We start from the raw sequence: 23,003 nt of genomic DNA on the forward strand, positions 1-23,003 counted from the left end.
AGTGTGGAAACACATGCAGAATCATCTCAGCCTCTGTGCGTGCTTATTTTCATCTCTGAGATTGGTGCTAGGTTCACACCAACTTCATTATCCATTTCTGAAAAGGTTCTAAAAATTTGTTGTATGTGAAGTTCAGTTTTCCCTTTTTTTATTTTTTCTCTCCTTTTTCCTCTTTTAATGAAGATAAATGGCACCAGAATGAAAAAAATGCAATGAAATCCAGGTACAGTAGGCAGGTGCCCATCTTTTCCCAGAGTGATAATTCTTTGCTTCATCCACATTAGAACATGGCCTCAGGGGACATGGATGGGAAACACAGATAGAGTCTGTGTAGTTCTTTTAGTGATGGGTAGAGAGAACCTGAATCATGGCTTGTTTTTTGTGCACTCATATAAAGCAGTAAATCACATTTGTTACTTCTCATTTGAGACAGACTTTACACTTGTATACTAACAATACAAGGAAAAAGGTCACCAAGATCACCATCACTAAGTGGTGATTTCTCATATATTTCTCATGTCTATGTAATATTGTATACTGTAATATTTGTCAGTTAAATGCAGAGAACTCTGTCCAGTTAGCAATATTATAACAGTACAAGATAAATCCAGTAACTAACTAAGTCGTTTTTATATTGAAATCGCAGTGTAATTGTGACCTGGGGCTGTGGAGTAGTTCATTTTGTTCGTCTGTGAAGCTAATGCTAGCTTAAGCGGCTACAGTGCAGAGCTTTCAACATTATCATTAGCGGTCATCAGTCTGATATATAAATTTTGTCAGATGTGACTTAACCTACCAGTAGTTTGTCATTACTACCATAAATGGTCAACTTAACCATTATCAATGAATATAAGGGCACTTTTGAACTGCCTGATTATATATTAATAAATAATGTCAAGTACACCCACTCATGTAATGTATTCTTAAAATGTGGGCTAAATTGGTGAATGTTCCTACAGAAAACAAGCCAAGTGTACAGTTGACTTTTCATAAGAAAAGTAAGCAAACAGCCTTACCTTTATCCACAATTTTTCATCTTTCTGTCAATCCTTCTGTCAAAAAAGCTTTCCCATATTACTTCTCATGTAGATTGGTGTTTTGATGATCTGTTCAGCATGGCTCGCTAGTTTTCACAATTTTGATTTACTGAAAGCGCACCAGAGAATGTAATTGGTCAGATGGACAGTGCATTTTATGAATGCCCCCTCGCCTCAAAGTACAAGGCCTGTTGTGCTTATACACTGTGAATTTTGAATTCGAACTGATCAGTACATCATATATCATATTTTTTGTGACAGCCCTAGCAACTGCATGATTTATCTGATTCTATACTTGTTTCTACTGTCATGTCTGTACTGTACCATTCCTAGTGTTTCTGTCTGTTTGTCCCCTGTTGGTTCTCCTCCTGTGTGTGTGTGTGTGTGTGTGTGTGTGTGTGTGTGCTGTGGGGCACGGCCTCTGAGGAACTGCCAATCAACAACTGACACACCTGCGACCCATGTGCTGCTGCTCACCTGTTCTCCATCCACAATCACATCTGACAGTATATCTACTCTTCTCACCAGTCTTCGCCAGATCGTCAATTTACCTTAGTGGTTCGCTTGTGTCACCTGCCTCCTAGTTGCCCACCAGGAGGACCTCACCACAGCTCTCATCTGTTTTCCCTCAGACCACTGTTCCTGCCTCAGCCTGCCTGCTCTCCCCAGCCTCGTGTCGGTCCGCTGTCTGCCTCCAGTCTACCGGCTTCTAGCATTACCTCCACACTCCTGGTTCCTCATTGTGTTTCCTATAAATAAACGGAAACCTACTACTTCACTTCCACTGTCCTGGTCGTGCTTTTGGGTCCAGCCCCATTATACCATGACATCTACATTATTCTTTTCATGTAGAAACAAGATAAGCTTGTGATAATGGTGGTACAGTCGTATCTTGTTTATTAGTATGTAGACACAAATACAGGCCTGGAGTTTAATTTAAAGAAAATAATCGAATTCAAATCGCAATTACAAATTTTCCTCAAATTGTTCAGCCCTAATTATACCTATATAATATTTCACAAGCAACAGCTTAGTTGTTCTTTGATTCTCTCAAATAAAACATCTACATTCTGATGCAAAAGATAGATATCTAAAGCTTTAATTCCTTTGTACTGCACACACACACGCACATTCTGCAAGTCTGACATTGTAAACTACAGATTGTTAAGAACTTTTGCCAACGCTTTAATTTCAAAACAGTCTGAATAAATTCGAATTTTATTTTAAAATCCTATTATGACATCACTGCGAAACCATCGTGTAATTATTTCAAATTTGTCTTATTTTTTTTTTTAGCATTTAAAATTTTTTAATCAAGATTTTCAAGTAATGAGTCATCCACTACACTGATCAAAAAGAAAAATCTGTGTCACTGTTCTCAAGGATTAGTAGTGAATAAGAGTTTCAACAAGCTCTTGTTGCTTTCTTAAATTTCCACCCACGTCCCAGTCAGAGCAATGGACATCATCAGCACTGATTCAGGGATAATTGTTCCATACAGTCATCTCTGACTACTGGTTATACAGACCCATGGTTTAATATCTAATCAATCTGAATGAATTATGAGCTCCTGTCAGCTCTATTACAAATACAGACTTGACCATTACATTTTTAATTAACCCCAAGTACAACATATTGGAGAGCTGTCCCAGATGACACCGATGTCACCATGTATAATGGTGACATCGGTAATATAATAAAATGGCTTCACATATTTCACATACTGAATTTGAAATCATATTGAAAAGTGAATGTCTTTGGCCAGACGAGAGCAGAGTTTGTACTACTTATCAAGTGATTAAGGCAATCTCTTTATTCGACTCTAGTTTCCATGGAGACGTGGCTTGATTTGACGAGGACAATGTGTGTATGCGTGTGTATATGAGAATATGTTTACGTGTGTGCTCTTTAATTTGCACTAAAGTATGAAGTAGGAAAGACATACAGCTGAAAGTAAACCCCAAAACCTTTTTCTGAGTGTAAAATACACATCCTCTACTATAAGACTTGAGGATCACAGTAACCATGGCAACCAGAAGTATATAAGGAACAAATCCATATATTTTTAATGTTAAAAGACAGCATGTCGACTGTAAAATAGAATACTGGTTTATTCAACTATTTAACAACAACACTGTAATTGATTGAAACTAAACAATCTGAATCAGAACACGGTGTAACTGGCCAAAGGCATATACAGAGTCTGGAAAGCCAGATGTGATTTTAAGCGATGGGGTTTTCAGTGATATACAAACAAAAAACAACTTGGAAAGCTGCAGGGTGGAGAGTTTTACCAGAGGCAAGGCTTGTTTAATGAATAATGCAGTTATCTATGATCAACAAAACTGCAGAAACCCTTACAGAACATGTTTGCACATGTTTCTTACGCTTGCTGTTGATATACAGGGCTAGGTCCAAAATGTTTCTAAAATGTTGTCCATCACCATTTTCACACATGGGAAATACTAGAAGCATATCAATCCAGTACAACACCATTATAGCCTAAAACCTCAAAAATTAAAATACAGAATCAACACCTCTGTGACAGTGTCAACAAAGACTGATTATTATCAGTTTCACAAAGGAAGGATTTATAGCAAAGCTGTATTAAATTGCATTGTATGAGGTAAAACGTGATATTAGTGTTGGTTGTGGCAAATTTGTTTTTAATTAGTTTAGTTAACTATCAAAAGTTTATCATAAACAATCAAAGGGTCTTTTTGTCATGAATAAAAGCCAGTTGAACACACCTAAAAGTAAAGCATGTTATGGTATACACACAGTAATACAGACTCACTCGCTCTCTCTCTCACACACAAACATACTGTACATACGCCATGCACCGGCTTGGCTAAAAGACTGAGTGAAAGAGGGTTTGGGGACTGCCTGAGAAGCTACTAAATTCGCTTGATCCTAATTGTACTGTCCTGCTGGGGAGAAAATGTACATCATTATAAACCATTAGTTATAATCATAGCCGATTAAGGCCAGAGCTAGCATGCACATGGGCCAGCCCATATCAACTAACATGGGCTCATGCTGGAGCTGCTTATGAAACCATCGTCACATGTGAAGAGCAGCAGCTCCTTGGCCACTTTCATAGGGTGATGGGACTGCCTACTTTGATTTCTGTGCTCCAACGTGGGATTGCATTGTAAGGTGTAGAAATGGTATTGTTTATGGGACAAAGTGATTTATGATGAGGGATGATTGGTAGATAGGTGCCATGTGTCACAGGTTAATGACCATGTATGATGGATGGTGACAAAGCTGGGTCGAATTTCCAGAGCTTAGAATTCCTTTGAAGAATTAGGCTTTGTGGCCTTAACTTCTGTCCATACTGATGGATACAACCTTAAAATATATTTTTCGTAGCTTTTCTTTATTTTGGTCAGGTGTTATCTTCAAAAATCACATGCCAGCTTTAGTTGCCACAAGAGAACCTCGACTAATCCTCTGAGCACATCCTGCCGCCCCAGTACATCTATTACACTCTTCTCTCAGGGTGTACACACTGCAGCAACAGAGCAGTAGAGGTCATCTGCAGTTCAGTCTGCAATTAACTCTATGCAATTAATTGCAGATTTCAGAAGAATAAACTGTTCTGAAAAATAAGGCACACAGTGGAATTTTGAAAGCTATGGTTTGATTGGCTTTCATGGTAGCTTAGGCTGAAATGGTTCATGCATAATGGCTAACACTGTGCATTAGTATGCCATTAGGTCCCTGTTTGCATATGGGGATGAGTATGCATTTGGCAGGAATATATAATCAAATACACCTTGTGTGTTTGAATTACTGTGGAATAAGAGGGGTCTTATTGTATTATTTGTCCAGGTTGCCCATTAGTTATCCTTGTCTTTCATATTAATTAATTTAGCATTCAAAACCCAGAGGAAGACATAGCTATTCAGTATGCATTGCTTGCTACATTATGATTGTACAGTTTGTGTACAAGCACAGGTCAAAGGTGTAGGTCAATTACAACCTCCAGTGGTCAAATGTTATAAGCCCTGGATGAACCTGGGTTTGATCTCTAGAGGCATGGGGGAGACGAGCAAAGGGGAGCTGACTATCTCAATCAGGGCCGTGATCCAAAAAAGAGAATTGGGCCTCTTTGTCTATTGGAGGGAAAAGACTTTGAGACAGACCCATCTCTTTACATTTAGCTCAAGGTCTGGCCTTTTTTACCAGAAGAAGAAAGGACAGTGTTGATTAATTTAGACAGAAAAGAGTTTGCGGCCTATGAACCATTTTAGAAATGACATGGAAGAAACTAATCACAGAAAATGCAGCAGCCTCAAAGACAAGAGAATAGAAATGACAGGCTAATTAGTTTGGTTCCAGCCAGGTTCAGGATAGAAAGTACTGATGCTGCAGTGAACCAGGGTGTAATGATGAGAGAGCTGGAGTGTGATTGCCAGTGTGGCCCTGAGACCCAGAAGTTTCGTAAGGCGTGGGAGTAAAGGCAGCCAAGCTCTCCCCCATGACTTGACAATGTTTGTTTCACCATCTGATATTTGACATAATGAGCAAAAGTATGTGTGTTTTCATTCATGTGTGTGCAGGCTAGTAATTTCTAAGCAGAGATTGGGAACGTGGTAATAAATGGGGAAAAAAGAAACTGAGCACTCCGTCTGGTGCTAGGCACTACAACTTCCCCTGTCAACAATCCCTAATCACTGGAGACAGGCCCTATTAAAAGGACACAGACTGAAATGTCCGGCCCTCACCAGAGCCCCCTGAGTGCAAATCATTACTCTCCGTTTGTTAAATAAAGAGATAGCTGTGCCTCCTCTCTCTTGTCAGCACAGGTCATTAGCCAGTGCAAATATGTAACGCTGTGACATTTAGGCTAAGGGATAGGGCGTAATATAAAAGCAAACTTAAACTCGGGTTATTAGGAAAAAGAGAAATGTGGGAAAATTTAATGAAAATGATCAAATAAATTCATGTTTTTCTGTTCTACAGAGAGAGAAGAACCAAACCCAATTTAATACTAACCTTAAGCAATAACCATCTTTCTGATAAATTTGTGTTAAGGATCTGGGATGTTTAATCAAATCCACAGAAGGTCGAGTAGGATTCACAGCAAGTATTTAATTTCTTCTTACGGTCCAGTAATCTTTTATTAATATTTACTGTATGTTTTTCATCATTTGTCACATACTTTGCAACAATTGAATCATGGTAAATGGTGCCCATTCATTAGGAGAAAAGAGGTTTGTAAGTGGTTGCTAATCATACATTGGTATAGACCCTTCTTACTACTTCCACTGTGCACTGCTCATTTTAATATTTTAGTGATTAAAATGGTGAGCCCACTTTTTTAAGAAGATAAATATTTTACTGACTACGGGATCACCAAGGTTGCCTTGACAATCAGATGTAAGTACAAGTGACAGCTGACACCTCAATCATCATGTCATAGTTAAAAAGCATAGATCTCAACCAATTCATGAAGAAAAATGAAATATGACTTTCAGTGTTATTGGCAGACATTGAAGTGTGTTCTGTCTAAGTGAAAATATAGCTTTAATATTTTCTGTGCACCACATGGATATGTCATTATGTCATTTTTACGTCAGACAAAATTGTGTTTTCTTACAGACGTATTGCACTGTGCACTGTTTTGAAAATTTGAGGAACAAAGAGATGAAGAAAGTAAGAGACTGTGCCAGATGAAAATAAAAACTTAAAAAAAATAAAGATTTGATTGCTTTCCCAAAATCCTGGTTAAACTGGGATTTAAAGATCTAGTAATCAGTCATTCAGGCTGTATCACACATACCTCTTACTGTTTCACAGCATACGGCCAATGGCAGTTGTGCAAAACGAAAGGCTGAAAGCAAAATGGAAATAACATTTCTCTAGAGCCTGATTTAATAATCATGGAAAAATACCTAGCTGACAAATTCTTCTCAGTGACATACTGTAATGTACAATGTAAAATCTGTCTTGTTAAGGGTAAAACAAAATGTAGTCTATTCAAGTTACAAGTATTATTACATGTAAACGTTGTCACTGCTTTGAGTCAAAGGTTGTCAACTGCAACTACAGTAAGATTTGCACTTTGTAAACCTAAACATAGACAGTCTCTAACATTGGTCATGTGCTAATGCCAAGTTGAAATATAAAAAATATATATTTGATCGAATCTGTATGATCAACGCAGAATTGTATTTCCAAATGATCTAGATGGGATTGTGTCTGTCGATACCAGATGGAGTCAGTTTTCTCCTCTCTCGAACAAGTCTTCCATTTAATCTACAGAGCTTTTACTTCAGGTTAATGTGTGCTGTTGAAGGGAGAGCTTATTGGGTTGCATGTAAATGGATTTGGCAGCGACGATGACCAAAGCTCAGCACCAGAGACCTCTCAGACAACACATTTGAGGCCTGAGAAAGCCAGCTCTGACCACATGTCAACTTAAAAGCCATTAAAACAAACAGCACGGCGAGAGATGCAGGGAGAATATTGACTTGTACTTTACCCAGGAGATGCCATAGCTGAAGCAAATAGAGGAATGTCAAAGAAATCTGAAAGAGGGGAGACACAGGTTGTTTCCACCACCTATAATACTTTGGTGGGTTGTAAGACAAGACTTTTGGAGAAAAATAGTAATGATAGTTTCTCGTTTCAGAGAAAAGTGCCAGCAACCTGGAAACCTCATAAGCATTACAGCTTGTGGTAACAAACTCTTGTGCACTGTAGTCCAGAGGATTTAGTCTATTCCATTACTGAGACACTTTACCGCCCCACACCATTTCTGCTCTTGTCCTTCACTCCATCCATCATATCCTTTAATGTTAGCTTTGCAGGATAAGCAATTTAGAAGGACAAAAAGGGCAGTCTGTGTTAATTCCACGAAGCTCCAAACTTTTAATTAGGACAAGCCACGAAACAACAACAACATTAACAATAGAATACAAAACAATAAAAGGGTAATTATCGTGAAGCCATACTCGGGCTGCCAAGAACACCATAAAGCTAATTACCAATGTCTGACAGCAGATGGGTTGGGGGTGGCAAGTAAAACTGAGAAGGTATATGTACATCACAGGATGTGCTTGTGCATGTGTAAAAAGAAGAGTTGTTGATTCCAAACAGAGCCTTATTTGTAGTTCTCCTGAGTCTATGTCTTTATTGCAACAACAATGCATTTTGAGTGACAGAGAAGTAAAATGATTGACAGTTTCTCTTTAGAATTCAATAAAGGCACCGGGGCTGGCAAGATGTTCAGCCAGCTCTAACACTTTTCTATTATTCAGATAGGAGATGAGACAGACATTACAGAATCACAGAGCGCCTCCAGGATGGGACACTCATGAACTTCAGACTTCCCTAACTGATCTTGTCCAGCACATTTTTAATTGCCTTCAGATGTTGTGAAAAGTGACTCTCACTGACTGCAGACCTGGCAGCACAAGTTCAAGTGGAGGTAAAAAGTTGAGGAAAGGTTACCTAATGTGTCGATTCAAGAGCAGAACAAGCAAACATGGCCCAGTCAAAGCAAACATCCTGGGAGTGATTTCCAGTTGACATAAAACAGTTTGATGTACACTATGTCAAACTATTAAGCCATGTCCCGGTGACCCATGCAGCTCAAACTCTTCTCTAACGGAGAAACATGTTTGTGAATGTCAGAGTAGACTGCTAGCACATTGGCAGATCGGCAGCCACTTTAACAAAGCCAGTTTCATATTAGTTTAATGCTGTGGAGACTGTATCTATCTTGCTTTTAAACATCTGTCTTTGTTCCTTATATGGCCATGTGTGGCCTGTCTGTAGATTGGAATAGGGCACTACTTATTGAATTTCAGGACTGATTGCTTAGACCCATTTAAAAGGCTTAACCTGGAACATGTTGAGGACACCACTTTATATTTCTGAAAGCATCATGGCTGCATTCCAAAAGCACTGGAATAAATGTAATTAACAATTATGGTCTGCCCTGCTTGACATCTCATTATTTGAGCTTTCCTGATGCCCTTCGCCTTTCCTGCCTGCATCTCTTTCTCTCTGCCACGGAAATGTTTTAGCTAGTCAAAAACACACAATGAGAGCCGGGGGGTGGGGGGGTGGGGGGGTCGTCTAAGGGAATGCTTGTGTTTAAGTACATTTTTGGCTTGGGCTTCAAAACCGGGGGTTGAAAGAATTTCCAGCAAACAAGTGGATTAGAAAATCCATTTGTGAGCCCTGACACTGTGCTGCCTGCTGATATTCTGACATAAAAAGAGTAGGTGGGTATGTGGTATGTACACATCAAACACACAGTGAAACATGCCTGTATGCGGCAAGCCATTAGGCCCAGGTGAAGTGGCTGATGGATGATATCTCTGTCTGCCTCGAATCGTTCACATCCAGCTTAGTCCAGAGCGTGACTGGATGAAATCTTGTAGAACTTCTCAAAGTCATAGAGTGAGCTGACTGTCTCAACTAGCTCACCTCTGAGCCAGCGACAGCAACATATCTTTTCTTCCCGATTGCTTGAAGTTCTTACTTGACATAATGATATGCTTGAATTTTACATATCAAACACAATCCTGCAAGCAAAAATGGATTCAAGCAACGTGGCATCTACATGTAAAGACACATCTTTGCTCCTAGTTTATATATTTATCTTATTCATGTCTCTTCTCATTTAATAGTCAAAAATATGATCCAGTAGGACAAACTGAAGAACACGATACAAAAAAAAAACAGTATAGCAATTTAAATGTTAGAACGCTATCTACCTGAGGTATCTGCAGCCAAAGAAAAACCTTGTCACTCACTCAGTGAGTCCTCCTCACCGTCACTGGCCATGTGTATCAAAGAAAAATTATGCATGACTGATGAAACGCTTGCACAATTCACGGAGTTGACAGAAAGCTGTTCTAACATGGTCATACAGAAGGCACTTTAGCACTCAAGACAAGCTCACGCTTTGATTTTAGAGCAATCCCACTTAAAAACTGAATTATTCAGTCTGTTTCAGAAAAATGTCCATATTACTGTAAGTGTGAGAAAGGGGTATTCAAAAGAGGCCACAAAACATGGTGTACATAACGATTAAAGAATGGTTAAAGGAATAAGAAATTCATAAACTTGCATGCTGGATGAAAACATTTGCTAACAGTGTCGTTTCAGAAAATGGTAACCAGTGGTAGCAACTGATCACTGATGTAGCCATTGATCCAATGAACAATCACCTGGTTGTTGAGATTTTGTGCACATATGAAGCACTACACTAGAAAATATTATTGTATTATTGTAACTTCTAAACAATTTTGCTTATTCTTAAGAAATATCCATATCTTCTTTTAGCAACCTTCATGACACTCATGTGTTTGCCCAACCCTTTTGAAACATGGCAACAGTGTACCAGCATTTATATTTATATATTTCTACATTTAAGGTATGCCTGCATGAAAAGGGTCTGGGAAAGCCTTCCATTTTTACCTGATAGGTGAGTAAAGCATTGTGGGTTGTTTGAATGTCTTAAACCAATCAAAATCATCAAAGGCAGGCTTTAAACTCACTCTGATGAATGCAAGAACATTCCTTTTAAAGTTTTTGATCATTAGCATTTGTCACACTTGCTTGAATTCTATAGTGCTCATAAAAATGGGGATTCAACTGTTTTTCCTTGACAGGCTAATCAATTTTGGAGTGCGGCAAGAATTTGACAAAATAAAATGTTACTAATATTCCCAGAAGTGATAAAATAATTAACATAATTGGTGATTTCATCATCCTACCTCAGCATGACAGATCTCACATGTAGCTGATGAGATAAGCATGTACTTTTAGAGCTATTATACTTCTTAATCCAGCATTTTAAGCAAATCTCTTAAACTGAAAAGCAACAAGGTTTTGGCAATATCACAGCAGTTCCAATGGTGCTTGGACAAATGGACAACAATTGGTGTTTGCAGCTACATTTATAAATTGTATTTATTGTAAAAAAGTCTATTATTATCCATGCAGTATATTTCCACCATTTCCACTAGCAACCTCATATCAAACATTTGCTATAATAATATTAACAACAACAACAATAATAATAAGTATTATTATTATTATTATTATATATTTTTAAGATCTCAAAACTCCAGATCCAAAATAACAAGTTGGGTAAACAAGAGCAACAAGAAATGTATGGCCTTTGTAAATACAGTACTTTTCAGCAATTCGCCAGTGGATATAGTCAATGTTATTTCACTGTGGTACCATGCTGCAAAAATATTTACTTGCAATGCCTCTGCTTTTCACCATTCTGCTGTACCATATCAATGTTTACAGCTTGTCTGGATGTAAGACCTGTGGTGAGTGTGGCCCAGATAAGCAGGGAGAAGAGTATTTTTCTCTCACTGCTACAGAAATCCCTGCTAAGAGAGAAAAAGAAGCTACACTTAGGACAGATCAATACTAGCTCTGACCAAAGTAAAATGGATGACACGTCTGACCCGCTGAACTTGTTGGAACAAAAAGTCATCAGACCATTATCAGAGCATTCGTGCAAGATGCCCACAACAGCAGAGAGAACAAGGACAGACCTTCAAGAGCAGCTTGTTGAGGACACACAGACTACACTCATAGTAAAGAAATGTTGCAAGTAGCCTGCTAAGAGCACTGACCACTTAATATAATTTTATATTGTATTGTGCTTGCAAAGATAATACATATCATTGAATTAGAAGGCAATTGTATTGAAAAAGTGATATCAATAACACTCTTGTCAGAGGAGAATGATTGTAAATTCTGCTCTGGAGTGAATCGTTTTGTTACGCGACTGTGTCTTATTAGAACTTTCTTTCTGTCATATTAGGCTAATATACTGCATTGTTGCTGGTCGAATAATTGTGTCTTAATTGATTTGATGGAGCCTGTTCATGTACCTTTTATTAAACATCCTCATTGTATTAATCAGGTGAAAATGTGTTCTTCCATAAGAGAGGAATCACTCAGGGGAAACTGTCCTATAATTAAGAACCTGCCCAAAACCATTAAACTGCTCAGTAGCTCAAGCCTCTTTAGTTTGGTGTGCACATCCTCCAATAGTCCATTACTTTGATCTACAGGTCACAGAGGAACAAAACTCAATATGCAGGCTTAGATGGTGTTATGAGCTATATCAAGTTCAGGTAGTGTCAGTTGGAAATCCATGACTTTTCTACAGTATATCAGCTGTAATTTCTCAATATGATGGAGAAAGGAGATAAATATAGCTTAAGAATGTCATAGTGCATCAATTCAGTAATACAGCTGAACGGCTCGATGGTGACATAACAAATGAATAGCAAGCCCCAACTCCAAACAGCTACATCTAGATCCCAATAAAAAGATAACTGTGCATTTCACCACATTTGAATTTCGGTGAGGTATTTGCTGATGGTTTGCCATACTTCAAAAGATAAACTGAGGTTCTTGAACAGCGAGAACATATTGGCAGAGCACTCCATGCCATATAAAAGTTTTCAACTTTGACCATGAGTGTACAGTAGAGAGCCAATACCTACAGTACTACAGTGAGAAAAAATAACAAACACCAAACATATTTCTACAACAACCAGATTACATTTTATAATATAAGATGCAGCTGTTTCATCTATACCAAGATTTACTCCATTTTGCTTCAAATTTCAGTTGATCTACATGAAAAGGATGCATCAAGTGAAAAAGGAGAAACCACAAAGATTTACAAAAATCTTTTTAGTGAATTATTATACCTTCTATTTATTCAGCTTGTCTCATATTTTTTACTTTTTTAACTGAAAGAGGCTCAGAGCAAGAACTGATTTGGTGGGAGGTAAAAGCTTACAATAAAACACAAAAGAAACCATAGCTAAAATATTTTTCAGTCTACTTCCTTGGATTGGCCATTGTTTCAAAGAAACAAGCAGTGGGATTGGTAACAAGTGTTGCAGACTCACACACCTACCAATTGAAAAATGTTGTGAACATTCATAAATAGCAATAATAACCAAAAAAGCACTCAAAGCCTGTATACTTGTTCAAGGCAGACTATTGTGAACAAAATGTATTTTAATAATAGAAAATTCACATAATTCTACTGAATATCACTGGTTTCTAAGATACCGCACTAGCAAAAAACAAACATAAAAAGAAATGGGACTGAAATAATTACGTCCTTGGTGGAGTTAAAAAGAAGAACACAAGGAAAAGATAAAGGCAGAATGCAGAGTCTCTGCAGATACACAACCTGTGTGCCAGGGGGCAATAAGTAATGATTGAGTAGTATAATTTAGGCTAATGCTATATCAAGGGGTAATTCTGCACAGTCTGGTAAGCAACTTTGAGTACTGTGGTTTACACCAACCTGCTGTTTGATTAACCCTTGATTTCATTGCTTTTACCCTGACATTGCTCAAGATTGAATCAAACATTCTAAAATATAGTGTTCAAAACCTATTGTTGGCTGTGTTTTTGCACACCAACGAGAATGATGTAACGCTGCTTTTCAACCTCTGAGCTCTTGCTCTCTGTGGATGAGCGAGGTGATGCTCACAGCTGTACATTGAATTTGAACAAAAGTGTCCAGGCTGATTAAGGTCCAATGAAAGGACAGAATTTACTGAGTCGAATTTGAACAAAAGTGTCCAGGCTGATTAAGGTCCAATGAAAGGACAGAATTTACTGAGTCGAATTGTACTAAATTAATAATGAAATGACAAACCTCAAAAAACAAACAAAAGTGACACAATTACAGTAACAATAGCACCATAAGAGTGAGTCATAAAACTACCAGAGAAATACCTATGATATTGTATCATTAAATCTTCAATGTCCTATAATACCATAGAATATCCTCAAACAGCATTTCATCTGGCTGAGATATCTACATGCAACGTGTGTACTGAAACTCCTTTAATGTGTTCAGAAATTGGTTTTCCTCCTTTCCCACAGTCGGGATAAGCTCAAGTGATTTGTCTCTGTAATTACCACCTTAATTCTTCAGCAGCAGTCTGTAAAACCTCCTCGGCCTTCTGTACTGCAGTACCATTTTAATATCTGATTTCAGTGGTTTTAACACGCAGTTACAATAAGTGGCAAATGATGCAGAGTTAGTCTCCCTACAGAGAGGAACGCCCTGACTACAGCAATACATTTGCAAAAGCCCTTGTGAGCTAATTATGTTATATTTCAGGTTAAATTCATCTAAATCAATCAGCACAAAAACAATAGCATCTAAGGCACAATTTCCACTCATGTCCCGTTCTATCCCTGGGTAAAAAAACAAACAAAAATGCCTGCCATCCTTTTAGTGTTATCACAGTTTTTGCACAAAAGTAAGCAGTCCAGAGTAATCCCCCTTTATCCCCTGTCTACTAAATGTTAAATACCTGCAAAATGCTGCTCCACCTATTTGATGAGACAGAAAACTGCTTTGATGTTTTAGAGAAGTGGGAACCTTTATATTCTAGAAATTCAAGTCTTGATTGAATGCGTCTTCTTTTAGGAAATTTAATCATATCATTTATTAGGTGAGTAGTTTTCCCATGTCAGATGAACAACAATATCCTTTTCATGATAGCTCCCTCTAGATCCCAACTGTCATTGCACGTGACAACAGCACCGGTATCCACATTTTAGTTTGGGAGCATAGTTTTTTGTAACACCTTATTCAGTGTTGCTCAGTGACAGTTTGACACCAAAAGATGCTTTGATTTTCTTATCAAAAAGTCCTTTTTTACAATCAGCCTCTTGTTTTTTTTTCCCATATCAGAATGGCTTTGATGATAATCATGCTCAACTAAATTTAGGCATCAAAATGTTTTGCTGCTCCTTTGAATAAGCTGCATATACACCCATTAAGTGCAATAAGCAGTGAAGGTGTACAGTACAGTATATCTCTTTTATCCAAGGGTGGCCAGTCCATTCATTTTAAATCTAATCCATTCCAAGTACTATGACATTTTATTAACCCTTGTCAACTCTTTGTGAAAACTCTATTTTTGATGAGGTCATAATCCCCAGCACAGCATAGAAATTAAAACCAGGGATCAAATGCAAAACTACTGATTTGTTAATTAGCTTCTTCTAGCTGTTATGTTCTCTTTTGAGTGTAATGGGGATAATGCTCAGTTTGAGAACAGAAGTAAGGCATTTTCATATAATCCCTAAATGGAAAATGCTTCAAAATACCACTGCTGTTCTGTCTGTATCAGCTGCCTTCTTGTTAGAACTATATCATATTTTATGTTGGGCTATTTTGGCATCTGCTGCCATCTTAAACATATTCTATACACATATTTGAAGTATGTTTTTCATCTGTTCAGCTGTTTTATCGTTCTGAGATGTCGTGTTGTTTTCCCCTTTATTTAAATTATCTAATATTGATGCTGTATTCCCTATAAAATGACTATGCAATGTGTCACTAAAAGGCTACTGCGTTTCAATTGATTCTCACGGTTATGTGAAATAGAGTCAATAGATATGCAGTGTCTTCAGTGCCACTGAGATCAAACTATTACTGGCAACACAACCCAATCGAGCTCCAACACATCACAAAAAAGCAAAAGCCCCGCCTGTGTGTAACCGACGCACCACTGTTATATTACTTCAGTGATACACCATGGACAGCGACCATCATGACAGAACATACCATAGCAAGCAGAGGGATGTGCAACAGTTTACGTGATGCACACATTTACCCACAGCAAAGCAGCACAATAATGTCAGTGGGGAAAATAAAACTTTTACTCACCATTAGCATAACTGAAGGATGCGGGTGTCGGTGTAGAACAGTCTCGGGATAAATATCCTTCCAGTCATTAGTGCACTTAGTGTAACGTTAAAGGTTTCTTTCCAAGGCCAGCTAGGCCCTCATTTAGGCCGCTAGCTGCACCTTCCCAGTGAGCAGTATGGCACGTCAATGTTCGGTGAAAAAGGTCTTCAATGTGAAAACATTGTTTAACATGACAGAGGAGGCACCGTGATTTAGAGCCTTTCTGAATAATTAGGGTGGTTCCATTGATGATGGCAGAGGAAACAATTAACTTGTGCAGCCTTGAACTGTTTCTATCCTCATACCGTGCGCTCACAAATACGCGCATTTTACCTTTGTATAAAAGGAGTGGGTAGCACTGTAAATAGACTTGGTTTGATTTATCAGTCCCAGACTCATCCGGGGCCAGCAGTGGCAGGCAGCACTTCTGGCAGATCACACGACGTATCCTGCGGGGACGGAGGAGGGGCCTGACGGGTTGCACCTGCCCAGCGCCAGCCGGTGAGGCAGAACTTGGCTGAATTTCCTCACTTCTGGCACTTGCTTCGGCCACAACTTATCAGGAGAAAACCATCTTCTAATGTCTATCTGGAAAGGTGCGGTAAGCTAGCTAACTCAATTTTCGCGCGTGTTAAGTGCTGTTACATTAATTATCACCCCAGTGGCCAAAATCCGCACAATTTGAAGTCGTCGTCCCCCCAAAAAAAAAAATGTATAATTATTTATGCATCCTTAATATAATACATCTTATAATACATCCGTGGCCTGCCCTTGTTAAACATCTGTTAGGTGTCACCAGTTGTTTGAGAATGAGCTATGCAAAGCAATTGACTCCCTTGCTTTTGAAGAATGTATCCTGGTTTGTATTACTGTACTTTGACTGCTTATTTATCTTGTTTCCACTCCCCTACTGTCATCACACTGAGCTAAAACACATGTGACTGTTAGCAGGGGTAATGCCAGGTCAGGGAGGATGTGTCACTGGCAGTCCAAGGCATTTTTTAAGTAAAGGCACTCAGACCAAGGCCTTTAGAGATATCTAGGTGAAACTGAAGTACTGCCAACACCACAGTGAAATCTCACAATCACTGAGGTAGTCTCAGGCGAAACTTGAGTCAAAACTCAGTCAGGCAAGCGGTGAGGTATTGAATGTGTTATTTATTCAGCCTATCTGATTAAGATTACTTCAGACCTTTTTGTTTTATTACCTATTCCCAAAAGCTCCACCATTTCAAGGAAGGAAATGGTGAGTGAGACTGATATCAACTATTGACATCTAGAGCTTGTGAGTACAAGAACTACAGAATAGTAAATACATGCTGCAAAGGAATGTGCTCACTATTTAGATACTTTTCTTCAACCTCCAGTCTATTGCAGTGCAAGTGGTCAGTTCAACTTTCCATCTGAACAAAACTGAATGGAAAATGTTTCTGTATTGTTGCAATGTTGAATTGTTTGATTTCCAATAGGCCTGGGAGGTCTGAAAGGGTCTCATTCAAGCATTTGAATTATTTCTCACTTTCTGTCAACGCTATATTGAAGGCTACATGAATGTGCAGGACACATTTTCATGAAATAAAGAGTAGTTCAAGCAAATCGCTTGTGTGCCTTTCAATTATGCTTTTATAATGTCTCCATCCGATGACCACATATAATTGCAAAAATATGGAGAAATGCTATAATAGAGGTCCCTTAGCAAAGCAGGGGTGCTTATTAGAAGCAATGATGCTCGCTGCAACAACAGTATGCAAATTCACCAGGTAATTTGTTATTGTGCCGGCATTAGAGATATCCCATTTAACAGAGCAGTAGGGAGGAGCAAAACAAAAAACAACCACAGACTGTTGCATACCCCAACTGGACAGAATCATCAACAGATCAGCATGATGTTGATAGAATCTCCACCACATTCACACTAACAAGGATACATTAATTTGTTTATAAAAATGCGGAAACCTTGTTTTTCTTGCTGAAAACTGCAACCCTGAAAAACATAAATTTCACAAGTTAAGAGGAAGTGGACTTGTCCGTGCATGGGTCGATGAATCCAGAGATGTTGACAAATCAATACTACTGACAGCTAATTTTTCAATTTGCCTCATATGTCCTTTCACCCTGTGCTCAGACATGTAGTCGCTACAGAAGAATTCTTTTTTATGAAATGCTGGTTAATGGGGATTTGAAGCGGTCACAAATGGGCACAAATCTATACATTTAAAGACAGACTTTAAAGAACTACAAATGAAGTAAGATGTGGCATTTTACTAACATCAAGTATCTTAATAATACTATAATAATCAAGAATATGCTACTAGAACTAGCTTTTGTTTTTGTTTTTTGACTGCACAGCATTTGCAGATGTTAATGCCACTAGATATTTATTAACACATCTGTTCAGCCCAACTAGTTTAACAAACAGCTTTGTTTGCTACTGGAAAAAGAAAATCAGTCCTCATTGGGAAATTACTTCAGCCCAAATGTTCAACATCAATAGATAATTTTTGATGTAATTGAGGAGCTCTGTGCCATTACGCAGACAGCAAGATGTTTCCACTCTGTGGCAGGATTAATGGTAATCATAAACATGAGTATGGACCATGAAGGACACTGGTAGGAGAAGCCTGTTTAACATGTCAGTATTCACATAAGAAATCTAATTAGCTATTATAAGATAACACGTTTTTCCCTACTTTGCATTCAGGGAGATGTCACACTGCCCTTTCAAATTGTAAAGTGGGAATACAAATTAAATGAACATCGTAATATTGCAAGGACAATTTGCAGCATCCTATTCATAGCATTTGTTATTTGTTCCCAGTGACGGGCTGAACACATCTGAGGTGTGTGTTGTGTTTGAGAAGTAGACGAGACACAGTAATGCATGACATAGAATAAAGTGGGGGTTTTTGCGATAGATTTTGCAAATCTTAAACCACATTCTTGGCCTGTTTTTCCCTAACTCCCTGCAAAGGTTGGGAAAGGACAACAAAGATGTCCAGCTTTTCGGCTCAAAGCTTTGGCAGGAGCCAGATGATGATGACAGGAAGCCACAAAGTTGCTTCTCTGCCTGTGTGACTAAGAGGCATCATCTCATCAGTGTACTTCAACAGTAAATCATAAAAACTGCTTTAAAAATATTTTAAAGGGATTACGCACAGCATAGAGAACAGCAGCACTTTAATGGAATACAATTGAATAGCATAACTATACTTAATGATATTCAGAACGTAAATTGCAGCATAAGAGCAAAAGCTTCAAACAGTGAGAGAACCTTAAAGAAAAACTCAGAATAAGAGGCTAAGAGAGATAAAAAATTTACAAATATGGCATGGAAGTTTTCTTCTGAGCTTCTTAAAAGCTGGAATTAAATATAGTAGACCATAGGTTCCACATAGGGGGACAATAAATATGAAAGCACAGTCACCTTTAGTTACTTTCCTAGATCCAGAATTGCTCAAAGAATTTCTAAATTAACATGCAGGTAATGGAAAGTGGTAAATCTCAGCTGGGTTCCTTCTCTATTTTACCACCATATTTTATGATCCCAAAATGATGCCGTGGGGAGCCTGAGTTGTAGACTTGTTCCAAGTTTATACTTTGGATGGAGAGGTTTGATAAGCACAGGAGCTTTTAGCTTTTATCTGAATGTTTCTGTCTGACATAAAGGCGCTCTGAGTTGGTTTAAAAATATGTTTTTAGATTTCAAAAGAATGTGGTACTTATATGTTTGTGTCTAACCAAAAAAGCTTAAGAAAAACAGCAAAAAATGGCACTGGTGAAATGGGAAATCATGTTGTTCACAGTGAGCAGTGCAAAACCCAGACACTTAAAAATCGCTTGGCTACATGGCTAGTCCTCTCAGTGCTTGAACAGCGTACAGTAAGCTTGTCAGGAGTGAACAGTCTCATCTGCTGACTGCCTCTCTCCACCTCACTGCCACCTTGTTTAGCCTGATCCGCCAGTCTCCCGCAAGCTAATGCAAGATGACACTTTGTCACCAGAATCCTAAACTCTACCCACAATACAATTTGTCATCGCATTCAGGAGCCCATGACATTCATAAGAGCTTCTCTGTCAGTATCAATTTCAGTCTTATTTTAAGGGGTCTGAGCCCTGGCATTCTCACCAACAGATGCTCAAACAGTGTCCCCAAGGTTCATTGCAGATGAGTAAGCCAAGAGTGCCCACGGTCCTGACTAACAGCTGGTTATATCCATAACATTATATCTACATCCTCTGTAGGTTTAGGTTTGTCCCTGAATAAAATAGTCATTTTGAAACAAACAAAACACAACAAGGAACAAAAAACACTCCTGTGTTTCTTTTCCACAATGTCGAGAGTGGTGCTTAAGGGATAAGAATAATGCATGTACATCAATCCATGCAGTTATAATTGTATATTAATTCCCACTGCATATTTTACTGACCTATGAAACTGAAACTTTGTAAAAGCAACCTCCAATCAAGGTAACGTAATTTGGCCTTGAAGGCAAAACTGAAGTACAGGCGTAATGATGCGTTTATGAGAAGTAATTTCTGACCCTCAAGGAAACAAAGTAAATTAGGCACCAGGGCATTAACATTTCAGCTCTTGACCTAGCCACCATTAAACTAACATTTACATTAGTGTTCTCTGTATAGTATGAGAAATGTGAAGAAGGATTTAATTGAAGGTTGATGTAACCTTTTCATGTGTAAGGTTGGGCAATCAGTCTTAATGTGGGTTGTGCAATGCTCGGTTAACCTTCTCAGGTTACATCACATCTAATATATCTACACTGTGCAATCTGCCTGCATTAGAAAAGCAAGGTAATGACGTGAACATGGAACCTAATTAAAAGTTGGCTGTGAATCTGCATGTCAAAAGGTCAGCAATCTGTCTTATTGTAAACTGGCCCTCACAAAATTAACCTTGTCAAGTTAAATTAGGCTAAAAACAGTTGTGGCAAATACAGAAATCCAAATATAAGCAACTCCTCAATGAAACTGATGTGATTGTAAAAGGTGAAGCCGTAAGCCTCTGTAAGTTACTGCTTCGCACAGCTTGGGCTGACAAAGTAGTTCATTTTTCTATTTTTAGATCAGTTTCCTATGTATTTATTTCTTTATTTTTTTAATGTAGAAGGCAGCTCTGCCAACAGAAATACTTTGTCAGCACCTTGATTGCATATACATGGTAGAGTGAAGCCAAAGCTGGGGCAAATTATAGAGCCATGCCATGGGCACTGCTAAAATAACAGGCACTTCAATAAATGCTATGTGAGGAGATTTCTCAAAATCAACACCTCAGGAATGTAATTTTTCTTCTTAACATGCCTTGAAATTATCACTACTCGCCATATTTATTTTACACAGTATCTTTTCAGCAAGTCATTTTCTATCCTAAAAATATTGTAACAGGAGAAGACAACAGGATGATGAGAACTATATACAGCAGCAGATGGTCTGTATTATCAGCTAAATCCTCAAGGGAACATTCCCCAGTTGGATACTTTTATACAGTAGATATTCAATCATGATGTTCAGGAATTGTTTTATGGTTTGTTATTTAGAAATACTGTAAATACGGGTTGAGTACTGAAGCCTATAGCCAGTGAGACTATGAAAACATCCTTACTTTCTGATTTGATTGATGTTTTTGATGAAGCATTTCTGCTATGATGTATTTCTACAATTAAAAATGTGGCAGCTCTGGAAAAATCTCACCTCACTTCACATAGTTTATAACCACTAAACAACCGACTCAGAAAAGGCATATATTCTGTTTGACTGTGTATTTCCTTTAACCTGAACATTTTGCCTTAAAGCAGTATTAATTGATTTTTTTGGGCCACTTCGGGGCAGCAAAACAAACTGTAAATTATGGTGGAAATGTCTTTATTTATGTAAAGGAAAACACAAAATTCAGGTGCCAGGTGACAATTCAAAATATCATGGAATAGAATGCAGTAAGGCTCTCAGGTATTCTGTATTAGTTAGCAAACTAGCCAACAACACTTCTAAAAGTTAACTCTAAAAGCATTACCTAGTAGCTTATTAGCTGCCATCACAACTCACAACTTACTTGGTTTTGAGACTTTTTGAGAAAAAATGTCCTAATAGCAGACCTCCTCCTCCTTATCCCTTCTGGCTCCTCCATGGTTATCAACCGTGCATAGTTGCTTCATCTTCTTTCCGTTTTATGGCAGATTGCAACTATTGCTTTTGAGGTTGCATACTGCCACCACCTACTTAAAATCTACGCCTATGGTGGGTATTGATACGAGATATAAGACATTTTTGCAATTAACTCTGCTGGAGTTTATATTATCATTTGACATGCCTTGAGGCCCCATGGTGCGCTGATAGATAGAAAATGTATTGCTGTAAGGTCTGTCTTTGCAGCATGCTCCAGAAATGCAAATTCACTCATTTTGTCCACTAAAATGTAAGAATATATCTCCAAAATTAAACAAATCCAAGTTCATGAAAACACCTGTGCCCCATGAAAATCTAAATCAAACAATAAAAGCCCAATTTAAATTGTGAGTTTGGATCATAGCACTGTGAATACAACAGTTGTGTGAGGCTGATTCATGTAATATCCCCTTCTCTCTGGCTCCAGAGTCCCGCTGACACAGCAGCTGTGAGCAATACGTACGTGCGTGGGCATGTGTGTATGTGTGTGCACGTCTGCTCGTGTGTGTGTGTGTGTGTGTGTCGCTGTGTGTGTGTCTGTGTTCCTGTGCAGGTGGTAAGAGGGAGGGACAGCAATGCCTGTGAGCTGAATAACAAATCTAGCATACTGCACACCTGAGGAGCTGTCACTGTCATAATCAGCCGTTTATAATGCATGGCAGAAGGGGGACAGGAGTCGAGAGGAGGAAACCAGGACACAGTTGGTATAAAAGCTCTGTCTGTATTGTATCCTTTTCTTCTTATCCTCTTATTGCTGTTTGCAGAATTGAAAGGGTGAAGGTATTCTTTTTTTATTTTTAACTCTCTGCTCAAATTTCTTTCAAGTTATTGCTTAGCTCTCTCTCATCCACTGAGTCACAGTTGTCGTATATGGAAAGCTGCATAGCTAGCTCTACTTCGCCTCTGCCTTCCTCCTGCCTCCTTCTTCACACGTCGTCTGGCCCAGCAGGTTTGTGTACGACACCTCCTCCGGAGAGCTCAAGGTGACACACGCATGGTTGCTCAGGCACAGATGAGTGGCTGTGTCCTCGGCCCTCTTGACGACCGCCAGTTGC

General features: G+C 38.5%; 1 long non-coding RNA gene across 1 annotated transcript in view; it reads right to left on the bottom strand.

Moving 5' to 3' along the window:
- Positions 1-16,412, bottom strand: part of LOC122887431 — a 45,405-nt gene extending 28,993 nt beyond the window's left edge. The window contains exon 1 of the long non-coding RNA XR_006380544.1: positions 15,751-16,412. This is a non-coding gene — a long non-coding RNA (uncharacterized LOC122887431). The remainder of the gene's footprint in view (positions 1-15,750) is intronic.
- Positions 16,413-23,003: the final 6,591 nt, after the last annotated feature.

This window comes from Siniperca chuatsi, linkage group LG13 (genome assembly GCF_020085105.1).
Source record: "Siniperca chuatsi isolate FFG_IHB_CAS linkage group LG13, ASM2008510v1, whole genome shotgun sequence".
NCBI lineage: Eukaryota > Metazoa > Chordata > Actinopteri > Centrarchiformes > Sinipercidae > Siniperca > Siniperca chuatsi.